We start from the raw sequence: 13809 nt of genomic DNA, 5'->3' as shown, positions 1-13809 counted from the left end.
AAAAGAAAGTGAAAAGCCAAAACAAGATTTATATGCTGATGTCTCTTTGTACCTTCTTCTTTATTTTTTCAATTGTTTTTGTACCTTCTTATCATTTTCATCTTCTGTTCTTGTCTGTTTCTGTTTCCTCTATGTTTATTTTTTCTCCATTAACGCGGCTTAGTCACTTTGTGTCATCTGATAGAACTTAGAAGTCAACTAACACGTAACTGCGTGGGGAATAGTGTGTAGAAAGAAGTGCACGCGCGCACACAGGGGCAAAGAAGATCAACTTGAATACTCCTTCTATTTCATATAGCAGTACATATTATGGTGTTTGATTGGAGCTAGAAAATAATTTTTTCTTACACCTATCAGAATAACCTTAGAACTGTGATTTAAAAATATCATGACATGACCCTATGTAAAATAAAGAATTTAAACCTAGAATTATTTTGATATAAAAAATGATATTCTTTTAAAGTAGACTAAAAAAAATATCACGTAAAATAACTGAGTTACTTTTTACAATGATTCATAAGTGATTAAAACTTTTAAAATCTCGTAGATATTCTAGAATATTCTGGCATCCTGTAAATATAGTATAGCTTAATCTTACTCTTTCATTGAGATTGCTCGTACTCTGCTCGTACAATCTCATATTTCGTTATATTTTTTAGGGGCTACAGTTATCACATCGTGTTATGTTATCAATCGTATGCCATCCACGACTATCTAGAATTAAGTTTCATATTCTGATTTCTTTCTCCACCTACCTTTATTCTCTTTCACCTCATGCCTTTACGAGTATATATATATTGTCCATAACCTACCCCACGAAAAGATAAGTTAGCTTCTTGTACTCTTAAATACATATTTCTAGGTTACTTGAGTGTAACGACCCGATCGGTTGTTTTGTGTAATTGCAGCCCGTTACCCCTTTTTATTGATTCACACATAACTTGCGGGGTCGGTCAGTTTTGTTCCGGAAAGCTTTCGGGTTGATTTGAACCCTTTGATTTAAATTAAAAAATGTTAACCAACCTTTGACTTTTGTGAAAATGACCCCGAACTGTGTTTTTGTGGCTCTGATAGTTTCGTATCGTGATTTCAGACTTGGGCGTATGCCCGAAATTGATTTTGGAAGTCCGCAGGTTGATTTATGTTGATTTGCCGAAATTTGGGAATTTGAAGTTGCAAGGTTTGACCGTAGGTTGACTTTTAGCTATCGAGATCAAAATTTAATTTTGGTACATGGAATAGGTCCGTTATGGTATTTAGAACTTGTCTGCAAAATTTGGTATCGTTTGGAGTTGATTTGATAGGATTCAGACGTTTAGTTGTAATTCTAGAAGTTCTTGAAAATTTTCTTGAAATTCATGCGTTTTAGTGTTCGATTCGTAGTTTTAGATGTTATTTTTGTGTTTTGATAGCGCGAGCGATTTCGTATAATATTTTTAGACTTGTGTGGATGTTTGGTTTGGAGCCCGGAGGGCTCGGATGAGTTTCGGACATGTTCCAGAGTGGTTTGGACTGAAAAATAGCAAACTCTGGTGTCGCAAATGCGAACACTAGGGTCGCATTTGCTAAGGTAGCATAAGAGGAGCAGTTTTCGCAAATGCGACTTCCCCTTCGCATTTGCCAAGCCAACAGAAATTGGACAGTATTCGCAATTGCGAACAAATGTTCGCTTTTGCGAGGACCCTCCAAGTCGCAATTGCGAAGACTCTATCGCAATTGCAATGAATGCTGAGTCTGTCACGATTCGCAAATGCAAGCCTTGGTCCGCAATTGCTAGGGTTAGCAAATGCGAACCCTGTGTCGCAAATACGACATCTGCTGCTAGTTAAAGGGCTGAGAGACGGGATTTTTGAACTCATCTCTCATTTTTGAACCCTCGACTCGGTAGGAGACGATTTGGAGAAGGGATTTTCACCTACAAACCTTGGGTAAGTGATTCTAATCCATTTCTAATCATATTCCATCAACATATCTTAGATATTTACATCAAAATCATATGAATCAAAGTGAAAATTTGTGAAACTTTGTCAAATTTTTGAAAAATAAGAAATTGAGTTTGAGAGTCGATTTAGACTCGAATTTTGAAACTAATCACATATATGAACTCGTGGAGTCATAGGTAGACGAAATCTACCATTGGACCCGAGTTTTGACCGGGCGGGCCCCGGGTTTACTTTTGTTGACTTTTTTAAAAAAGTATAAAGATTTTAGCTTTATCTATTGCAATTGAATTCCCTAGCATTGTTTGATAATATTAAGTCAATTTTGGTTGGATTTGAGCAGTGTGGAGGAGAATATTAAGGGGAAAGCTATTTTTGAGTGTTGATTTGGCCTACTTGAGGTAAGTGTCTTGCCTAACTTCGTGTGGGGGAACTACCCCATAGGATTGGTATTGTTGATTGAATTGTGCTAAGTGAAATCCGTGTACGCAAGGTGACGAATGGGTACACGGGTTGTGCGTAGTATTTGACTAGTTTAGGCTACTTAGACTATTTTCATGCTTAATTGAATGCCATATCATGTCCTAATTCTCTTAGTCAATCTATAGTTACTTGTGTTAGTCTATCCTTACATGTCTTAAATGATTTTCTTTACACTTACTCTACCTCCTAATTGATAATTTTCTCTCATGCTCTATTTGAACTTGTTGCCTCTTTTATTGTCACATGCTATTTCTTCATTGTTGATTATCATTATTTGAAGTCATTATACATGTTATCTCTTTCGTTGTTGAATATCATTAATTGAAGTTGTTGTTCATGTTACCTCTTTCATTATTTATTACTACTACTTGAAGTTATTGTTCATGTTATCTCTTCCATTGTGATTTATTCTTATTTAACATTTTTGTTATGCATCGTCTCTCATTATTGATTTGTTGGTGTTGAAGTGGTGAAATCCGTTATCACGTTAAGGCAAAATTGTTATTGTTTAAACATCTTCCTTTTGAGCATCTTATATTCATTGTTGTTGTTGATATTCTTGTACCCGTTGTGGTGGAGCCGTGGGCTATTGTTGTCGAAACATTTATATTGTGGATTATTGGGAAATTGTGATATATGGGCACATGTCGTGTGAATTGTTATTGTAATGTGTTATTGACGTGCATGCGGCGGTATAAGGCTTGGGGTTGATGTGCATGCGGCGGTATAAGGTGGGACTTATGTGCGTGTTGCTTGTAGGGAAACTACGTGAAGTCACGCGGTGTCATAAGTTGGGCTAAAGTGTGTGTAGCTATTTCGGAAAAGCTGTTTTCAAAACCTATTTCAAATGTAAGTCTCACGCGACGATATAAGGAAAGATTGTGATTGAAATTCAATAGTGTGAATACGAGGCAGTACCTCGGTTGTGATTCTTGATTGTACGAGGCGGTACCTCAGTTGTGATTTCATTATACATGAGGTGGTACCTCGTTGTGATTCTTGCCGTTTATTTCATGTTGCAAAGAGTTTGGTGGGAACATTCTTGTTGTTTCATTCTTATTTGTTCTAGCAGTTGTTGTCCGTATATGATCAGTTGGGTTCTCTTCAGTTACTTCTTTTATGTACTCCCATGTTTAGTTTCCGATATTTGTTCGGGTTTTTATCTTGTTCATATAAGTTATATCTTGCTTTCCATTATTTGTCCTTATTACATTTCCATACTGCTTATTTATATCCTAGTAGGTGTCTTGACCTGTCCTCGTCACTACTCTACTGAGGTTAGGCTTGATACTTACTGGGTACCGTTGTGGTGTACTCATATTATACTTCTGCACATTTTTGTGCAGATCCAAGTACGTCTACTCGTGCCGGTCATTTGAGATTACCTGTTAGTTGCTTTTATCAGAGACTTTAAGGTATGCCCGCCCGACGTCCGTAGGCCTCAGAGTCACCTTTATTTATTCTCATTTACTGTTGTATTTTCTTTCGGACAGGGATGTAGTAGTTACTCTAGTTATAATCTGTAGAGCTTATGACTCAGTTCCACCAGTTTTGTGGAGCGTATTGTTGAGATTGTGTTTTGTATCGGAATGTTATATAAGTTATTCAACTTTGTTTTTAGCATTTTGATAATTATTTCTGTCAAGTATATTTGCTAGGCTTACCTAGTCATAGATACTAGGTGCCATCACGACATCCTACAGAGGAAAATTGGGGTCGTGAAAAGTTGGTATCAGAGCTCTAGGTTCATAGGTGTTAGAATCATCATCGAGTTTAGTAGAGTCTTGCAGATCGGTATAGAGACGTCTGTACTTATCTTCTTGAAACTATGGAACTGTTATAAAAACTTCAACTTCTTTGATTCCTTATCGAGCGAATTGGTTGAATTCAAAAACTGAATCTTTGACTTTTTATTCTCTCACAGATAGTGAGGATACGTACTGCTGGATTCGACGATCAGACACCCGCGCCCCCTACTAGAGCCGAGATAGGACGGGATACGGGCTGAGGCAGAGGCCGAGGCCGAGGAGGGGCACGTGGTGCAGCTATATCACCCACTCGAGCTGCGATAGAGGAGCCACCAGTAGCTCCAGTAGGGGGACAGGCACCCGAGGCGCTAGTTGCCACCCCAGCACTTCAGGAGACCCTCGCACAATTCTTGAGCATGTTTGGTACCTTAGCTCAGGCAGGGTTGATTTCACTAGCATCAACCACATCTCAAACTGGGGGGGGGGGGAGCACAGACTCCCACTGCCCGTACCCTAGAGCAGCGGGTCCAGGTTGATCAGGTCCCTGAGGATATAGCGGTACAACATGTTACTCCGGTTCAGCCCATGGTTAGGGCAGTAGCATCTGAAGAGGAGCGACTTAGGTTCGAGAGGTTGTATTACCCTCATACTTTCAGTGGTTTGGCTTCAGAGGATGCACAAGTTTTTCTTGAGGAGTGCCACCATATTCTCCGCACTATGGGTATTATGGAGATGAGTGGGGTTGCTTTTACTACCTTTCAGTTGTTCGGAACGGCATATCAGTGGTTGAGAGTGTACGAGGAGGGTTGCCTAGCCGAAGTAGTTTCACTTACATAGACCTGGTTTTCAGAGTTATTCTTGAGATAGGTCATCCCTCATACCCTTCGGGATGCATGGCACGCGAAGTTTGAGCAGCTGCGCTAGGGTACTATGATAGTGTAGGAGTATGCCGTCCGATTGAGTGATCTGTCCAGACATGCACCTGCGTTGGTTTCTATATTTAGAGAACGAGTCCGTCGATTCATCGAGGGCCCCAACTATAATATTAGATTCAGCGTGGCTAGGGAGTTGGAGTCAAATACTCTGTATCACCAGGTGGTTGAGATTACACGGAGGTTGAAGGCTATGCGAGGCCGTGGGAGAGATGATAGGGAGGCCAAGAGGCCTCGAGGTACAGGAGGATTTGGTGGTTGTCATGCTGTAGCTACAACTTGTCATGGTAGAGGCTATGTGAGTCGTCCAGTTTATTTAGCACTTCTAGCTTCTAGTGGTGCTCCGGGTATTCCGAGGTTTCTGGTTGCACACTTTGCTTAGCCACTTTCTAGTGCACCTTTTGCACGTGGTGCCTTCAGCGGTCAGTCCATCCGGCCAGGCCTGAGCTAGTCCCAACCGCCACGCCCACCGAGATCTTGCTTTAAGTGTGGAGATACCCGCCACATGGTTAGAGACTGCCCCAGACTCTGGAGGGGTGCACCTTCCCAGACTACTCAGGCTTCAGGGATTCAGTCAGGTCCACAGACTTCTCAGGCCATGATTGCTTCCCTAGTTGCCGCTCCACCCGCACAACCAGCTAGGGGTGGGGGACGGGCGGGTAAAGGTCGCCCTAGAGAGGAAGTCTAGGCCAGATTCTATGCTTTTTCGGGTAGGACAGAGGCAGTTGCTTCAGACTCAGTCATTACAGGTATGGTTCCGGTTTACCATAGAGATGCATCAATCTTATTTGATCCAGGATCCACTTATTCATATGTGTCATCTTACTTTACTCCGTACTTGGATATATCTCGTGATTCTTTGAGTTCTCCTATTTATGTGTCCATGCCCGTGGGAGATTCTATTTTTGTGGACCGTATATATCGGTCGTGTTTAGTTGTTATTGGTGGTTTTGAGACTAGAGTTGATCTGTTGTTACTTAGTATGGTAGACTTTGATGTTATCTTGGGCATGGACTGGTTGTCGCCCTATCATGCTATTCTAGATTGTCACGCCAAGACTGTGATGTTTGCTATGCCAGGTTTACCATGGTTAGAGTGGAGGGGTGCATTAGATTATGTTCCTAGCAGGGTTGTATCATTTCTAAAGGCTCAGCGGATGGTTGCGAAGGGTTGTGATGCTTATCTAGCTTTTGTGAGATATGTCAGTGCTGATACTCCTATCATTGAGTTAGTTCCGGTAGTGAGAGACTTCCCAGATGTATTTCCAGTGGATCTTCCGGGCATTCCGCCCGATAGGGATATCAATTTTGGTATTGACTTATTGCTGGGAACTCAACCCATTTCTATTCCACCATATTGTATGGCCCCATCGGAGCTGAATGAGTTAAAGGAGTAGTTTCAAGAGTTGCTTGATAAGGGTTTCATTCGGCCTAGTGTGTCGACGTAAGGTGCTCCGGTCTTATTTGTGAAGAAGAATGATGGTTCTATGCGTATGTCTATTGATTATCGACATTTGAACAAGGTTATAGTGAAGAACATGTATCTATTGCCACGCATTAATGACTTATTTGATCACCTATAGGGTGCCAGAATGTTCTCAAAGATTGATTTTGCGGTCAGGTTATCATCAACTAAAGATTCAGGATCCGAATATTTCGAAGACTGCCTTTAGGACTCGGTATGGTCACTACAAGTTCCTTGTGATGTCATTTGGGCTGACCAACGCCCCATCAACAGTTATACACCTGATGAACAATGTATTCTAGCCTTATCTTGATTCATTCGTTGTTGTGTTTATTGACGACATCTTGGTGTACTCCCGTAGTCGGGAAGATCATGAGCAGCACTTGAGGATCATGCTCCAGACCTTGAGAGAGAAGAAGTTGTATGCAAAATTCTTAAAGTGTGAATTCTGGCATGATTCAGGGGCGTTTATGGGTCATGTAGTGCCGAGTGAGGGGATCAAGGTAGATCTGAAGAAGATTGAAGCAGTGTAGAGTTGGCCCAGACCTTCTTCAGCTATTGAGATCTGGAGTTTTCTTGGTTTGGCCGGGTATTATCGTCGTTTCATAGAGGTATTCTCATCTATATATGAACCTATGACCAGATTGACCCAGAAAGGGTGCTCCTTTCAGATGGTCCGAGGAGTGTGAGGCGAGCTTTCAAAAGCTCAAGACTGCTTTGACTACAACGCCAGTGTTGGTGTTGCCTACAGGCTCGGGGTCTTATACTATGTATTGTGATGCATCACGTGTTGGCCTTGACATGGTGTTGATGCAAGACGGTAGGGTGATTGCCTACGCGTCTCGATAGCTGAAGACCCATGAGAAGAATTACCCAGTTCACGACTTGGAGTTGGCAGCCATTGTTCATGCATTGAAGATATGGCAGCATTATTTGTATGGTGTCCCTTGTGAGGTCTTTACCGACCATCGGAGTCTACAATATCTGTTCAAATAGAAAGATCTTAACTTGCTGCAGTGGAGGTGGTTAGAGATGCTTAAAGACTATGATATCACCATTCTATATCATCCCGGGAAGGCCAATGTGATGGCCGATGCCTTGAGTTAAAAGGTGGAGAGTTTGGGTTGTTAGCATATCTACCGGTAGCGGAGAGGCCATTAGCATTGGAGGTTCAAGCCTTGGCCAACCAGTTTGTTAGATTGGATGTTTCGGAGCGCAGTCTAGTCCTTGCCTGCGTGGTTTCTCAGTCTTCCCTATATGACCGTATTAGAGAGCGTCAGTATGACGACCCCCATTTGCTTGTCCTCAAGGACACGGTTCAGCATGGCAATGCCAAGGAGGTTACTATTAGGGACGACGATGTGTTGCGGATGCAGGGCCGGTTATATGTGCCTAATATGGATAGGTTGCATGAGTTTATTCTTTAGGAGACCCACAATTCGCGGTACTCCATTCATCAGGGTGCCGCTAAGATGTATCAGGACTTGAGGCAACACTATTGGTAGAAGAGGATGAAGAAAGACATAGTGGAGTATGTAGCTCGGTGCCTAAATTGTCAGCAAGTGAAGTATGAGCATAAGCGACCAAGTGGTTTGCTTCAGCGACTTGAGATTCCCGAGTGGAAATGGGAGAGTGTCACCATCGACTTTGTTGTTGGACTCCCACAGACTCAGAAGAAGTTTGATGCGGTATGGGTGATTGTGGACAGGTTGACCAAGTCAACTCATTTTATTCCAGTAGTTACTACCTATTATTCGGAGCAGCTGGCTCAGGTTTTTATCCGCGAGATTGTTCGACTTCATGGCGTGCCAGTATCCATCATCTCTGACCGGGGTATGCAGTTTACATTGCATTTTTGGAGAGCTGTACAGCATGAGATAGGCACACGGGTTGAGTTGAGTACAATATTTCATCCTCAGATGGACGGACAGTCCGAACGCACTATTCAGATATTGGAGGATATGCTTTGCGCCTGTGTTATGGATTTCGGGGGTGCTTGGGATCGGTTCTTGCCACTTGTGGAGTTTTTCTACAACAACAAATACCAGTTGAGTATCTAGATGGCTCCGTATGATGCTCTATATGGGAGATGGTGTCGTTCTCCAGTTGGGTGGTTTTAGTCAGGAGAGGCTAAGTTATTAGGAATGGATCTGGTTTGAGATGCTTTGGAGAAGGTCAATATGATCCAGGATCGACTTCGTAAAGCCCAATATAGACATAAGAGTTATGCAGACCAAAAGGTTTGTGATGTGACATTCATGGTTGGATATTGAGTCTTGCTCTGGGTTCCCCCATGAAGGGTGTGATGAGGTTCCGGAAGAAGGGCAAGTTGAGCTATATGCATATCGGGCCTTTTGAGATCCTTGAGAGGATTGGGGAAGTGGCCTACAAGCTTGTTTTGCCACCTAGTTTATCTGAGGTTCATCCGATGTTCTATGTCTCTATGCTTCGGAAGTATTATGGTGATCCGTCTCATGTTCTAGACTTCAGCACAGTCTAATTGGATGAGGATTTGACTTATATTGAGGAGCCTGTGGCTATCTTGGACCGACAAGTCCTGAAGTTGAGATCAAAGAGTGTTGCTTTAGTAAAAGTTCAATGGAGGGGTCATCCGATCGAGGAGGCGACTTGGGAGATCGAGCACGACATGCAGAGTCGTTATCCTCATCTGTTCACCACTTCAAGTATGTCTTTATGCACGTTCGAGGATGAACGCTTGTTTTAAGAGGATGAGAATGTAGGACCTGATCGGTCATTTTGTGTAATTGCGGCTCGTTATCCCTTTTATTGATTCACACATGACTTGTGGGGTCGGTGAGTTTTGTTCCAGAAAGCTTTCGGGTTGATTTGAACCTTTTGATTCTTGACTTAGAAGTTTAAATTAGAAAATATTGACCAACCTTTGACTTTTGTGAAAACGACTCCAAATTGTGTTTTTATGGCTCTTATAGTTTCGTATCATGATTTCAGACTTGGGCGTATGCCCAAAATTGATTTTGGAAGTCCGTAGATTGATTTATGTTGATTTTCCAAATTTGGGAATTTGAAGTTGAAAGGTTTGACCGTAGGTTGACTTTTAGCTATCGAGCTGGGAATTTAATTTTGGGACATGGAATAGGTTCGTTATGGTATTTAGATCTTGTCTGCATAATTTGGTGTCGTTTGGAGTTGATTTGATAGGATTCAGACGTTTAGTTGTAATTCTACTGATCTTGAAAATTTCCTTGAAATTCATGCGTTTTAGTGTTCGATTCGTCGTTTTAGATGTTATTTTTGTATTTTTTCGCGCGAGCGATTTCGTATTATATTTTTAGACTTGTGTGGATGTTTGGTTTGGAGCCCCGAGGGGTCGGATGAGTTTTGGACATGTTCCGGAGTGGTTTGAACACCAGGGTCGCATTTGTGAAGGTGACATAAGAGGAGCAGTTGTCGCAAATGCAACTTCCCCTTCGTATTTTCCAAGCCAACAGAAGTTGGACAATATTCGCAATTGTGAACAAATGTTCGCTTTTACGATGACCCTCCAAGTCAATTGCGAAGACTCTATCGCAATTGCAATGAATGCTGAGTCTGTCACGGTTCGCAAATGCAAGCCTTGGTCCGCAATTGCTAGGGTTAGCAAATGCGAACCCTGTGTCGCAAATACGACATCTGCTGCTGATTAAAGGGTTGAGAGACGGGATTTTTGAACTCATCTCTCATTTTTGAACCCTAGACTCGGTAGGAGGTGATTTGGAGAAGGGATTTTCACCTACAAACCTTGGGTAAGTGATTCTAATCCATTTCTAATCATATTTCATCAACATATCTTAGATTTTTACATCAAAATCATGTGAATCAAAGTGAAAATTTGTCAAATTTTTGAAAAATAAGAAATTGAGTTTGAGAGTCGATTTGGACTCGGATTTTGAAAGTAATCACATATATGAACTCGTGGGTTCATGGGTAGACGAAATCTACCATTGGACCCGGGTTTTGACCGGGCGAGTCCCGAGTTGACTTTTTTAAAAAAAGTGTAAAGATTTTAGATTTATCTATTGCAATTGAATTTTCTAGCATTGTTTGATGATATTAAGTCGATTTTGGTTGGATATGAGCAGCGTGGAGGCGGATTTTAAGGGGAAAGCTATTTTTGAGTGTTGATTTGGCCTAGTTGAGGTAAGTGTCTTGCCTAACTTCGTGTGGGGGAACTACCCCCTTATGCCCCGAATGTCAGCCAAAGTCCATCCAATTGCCTTTTTCCTTCTTTGAAGCACCGCAAGGGTGGAGTCTACCTGTACGTTAGTTAGGCAAGCAGAAAGAATAACAGGTAATATGGAAGAAGGGCCTAAGAATTCATCCTGAGGTGTGAAGGCAAAGGTTTCAACTCCAACATTGGTGGCTCCTCGATTGAGGGTTTTGTTGGTGGAGTCTTCTGGTTTTCCAAGTCCAATGAAAGTTTACGGGGCCCATATGATTAGGATCCCATTCCTTGCAACGCATTTGCACATTCAACTAAGCCTTCCTTTTCATCATCCTCATGGTTTAGCAACACAGCTTCCAGAGGGTCTTCCACATTGATCATGTCACTCGTGCCATCAACTATCACCTCCGTCACAAGATCCACAAAAGAGCAAACTTCATTGCTATTTGGTTGACTCATTGATTTACACACGTGGAATATAACTTTTTCATCGCCCACTCAGAAGGTGAGCTCCCCTGCTTCCACATCCACCAATGCCTTCCCTGTTGCTAGGAAAGGTCTCCCTAATATTATAGTCACCTCATAGTCGACTTCGCAGTTGAGAATCACAAAATCAGCAGGCAAAATAAACTTGTCGACCCAGACTAGAACATCATCAATAATACCAAGCGGCCTTTTCATTGTCCGATGTAATCTCATGGAAGTAGCTTTTGGTTGCCCAATACCTAGTGTCTTGAACACGGAATATGGCTCAAATTAATACTTGCTCCCAGATCACACAAGGCTTTTGCAAAATCGGCTCTACCAATGGTGCATGGAATTGTAAAGGCACCTGGATCTTCAAGCTTTGGAGCAATCGAGTGCACAATGGCACTCACTTGATGAGTCATTTTGATGGTCTCACAATTCATAGATCTCTTCTTAGTTACCAAGTCCTTCATGAACTTGGCATATCCCGACATTTGTTTAAGAGCTTCCACCAAGGGCACATTGATTGACAAACTTTTCATCATCTCAATAAACTTCTTGAATTGGTTTTCATTATTTTACTTTGCAAGCCTTTGAGGATACGGTGGAGGAGGCCTTGGTAAAGGGGCCTTGGATTTAGGCACTACCATTTCCGGTATGTCTATCACGTGTTCCCTAGACGGGTTCACATCATTTTGAGTCTCCTCCATGTTGTCATTGCTCTAGATCCTCACTTCATCATTCACATTCTCATCATTGGCTTGAACCTCATCATCTTCTTGCAACACACCATCTTCACTCACCATCTTCTTTGGATCAGAAGTACTTGCATCTCTACCTCTACCACTTCTTGTGGTCACCGCCATAGCATGGCCTGTATGGTTCCCACCCTTCGGGTTTACTACCGTATCAGTTGGTAGTTCCCCCTTAGGGAGAGTATTCAATGCTTGAGAAATTTGACCTAGTTTTACTTCCAAGTTGTGAATAGAGGTAGTATGGGAGGCTATTTGGGTATCGGAGTCAGCATTCCTTTCCAGCATTTGTTTGAACATATTCTCTATTCGCCCCATCTCATTGTTTGAAGAACTTTGCCCTTGAGACGAATATGGAGGTGGATTGTTTGGTTGTTGATACATCGGGGGTCTTTGGTCGCTCGACCCCCGGTTGCCTTGATTATTATTATTCCAACCCCCTTGGTTTCCATTTCCGCACCAATTGTTATTGTTATTCCCCCAATTCTTATTATTGTTGTTGCCATTGTTCTAATTCCCTTGGCCTTGGTTACCCCAATTTTGATAGTTCCCTTGCGATCTCCATTGTTGATTTGGAGTATTTCTCCATTGACCTTGGTAGTTATTGGCATATAACATTTCCTTACTTTGATCATCATAAGAATCGTCTTGATTGTCTCCACTACCACTTTGCTCATATTGATCTTGATTGTTTTGCACTTGTTGACCACGCTGTTTCCTCCTGTTGACCATGACATTTACCCCTTCCATGGCATTTACTTGCTTTGTACCTTGAACTTGCTGAAGCTGGGCCTTTGCTAACTGATTCATAGTAGTTGTCAACTCAGCTATGGCTTGTCCATGATCATGAAGTTCCTTATGAAGATGGATGACATTAGGGTCACCCTGAGGAACATTTGCCCGACTCTGCCAAGCTGAATATGTGTCAGCCATCTCATCAAGTATGTCACAAGCATCGGCATAAGGCGTCTTCATAAAATTATCCCCAGTTAGCTGATTCACCACACACTGGTTGGTCGTGTTGATGCCCCTATAGAATGTCTGCTGAATCATTACTTGAGTCATATCATTATTTGGGCATTCCTTAACCATTTCCCGATATCGCTCCCAAATTTCATGTAGGGGTTCATTAGGTTCTTGTTTAAAGGCTAAGATCTCATTCCTCAATGTTACCGTATGACTCGGTGAGAAAACCTTTGTTGTAAACTTTTCTGCCAACTCATCCCATGTGTGTATGGAGTGGTTGGGTAGCCTCTCGAGCCAGTCCAAAGCTTTCCCTCTAAGTGAAAATGGGAAAAGTCTCAATCTCAGAGCGTCCTCCGATACATTCGTCTGCTTGCTCCCCCAGCATGTGTCTACAAAATCCTTTAGATGCTTGTATGCGTTCTAATGAGGAGCTCCAGTGAAGAAGACCCTTTGCTCCAATAGGGTCAGCATGGCATTTGTAATTTGAAAATTGCCCGCCCGAATCCGGGGCGGGACAATTGCACTTGCGTAACCTTCGTTGGGTAGCACCCGGTGTGCTGCCCGTGGAGGAGGTGGGGGAGGGTTTGGAATGTTGTCATTTTCCTGTCGGCCTCTTCTTTGAACTTGAGGTTCTAGATTAACCTCATCCTCACCATTGTCATCTACCTCCTCCCCTGGAAGAATATGTCTGAGAGCATCATTATGAGCCATTTGGTACCTAAAGCGATAGATACACAAAAGTTAGTAAAATAGAAGGAAAAAAAAACAAGACACACAAATAGTTAGATAGATAGTCAACACCGTCTAACTCCCCGGCAATGGCGCCAAAAAGTGATCATGGCCAAACCTACACCACTATATAGTAGCAAAGAG

General features: G+C 42.3%; 1 non-coding gene across 1 annotated transcript; it reads left to right on the top strand.

The window, feature by feature from the left end:
• The first annotated feature begins 13033 nt into the window (after nucleotides 1–13033).
• On the top strand, nucleotides 13034–13140 carry LOC142168517 (small nucleolar RNA R71). Its single transcript, XR_012698372.1, has one exon. It is a non-coding gene; the product is annotated as a small nucleolar RNA R71 (small nucleolar RNA).
• Nucleotides 13141–13809: the final 669 nt, after the last annotated feature.

This window comes from Nicotiana tabacum, chromosome 13 (assembly GCF_000715075.1).
Source record: "Nicotiana tabacum cultivar K326 chromosome 13, ASM71507v2, whole genome shotgun sequence".
NCBI lineage: Eukaryota > Viridiplantae > Streptophyta > Magnoliopsida > Solanales > Solanaceae > Nicotiana > Nicotiana tabacum.
This window is presented reverse-complemented; position numbering and strand designations above follow the sequence as displayed.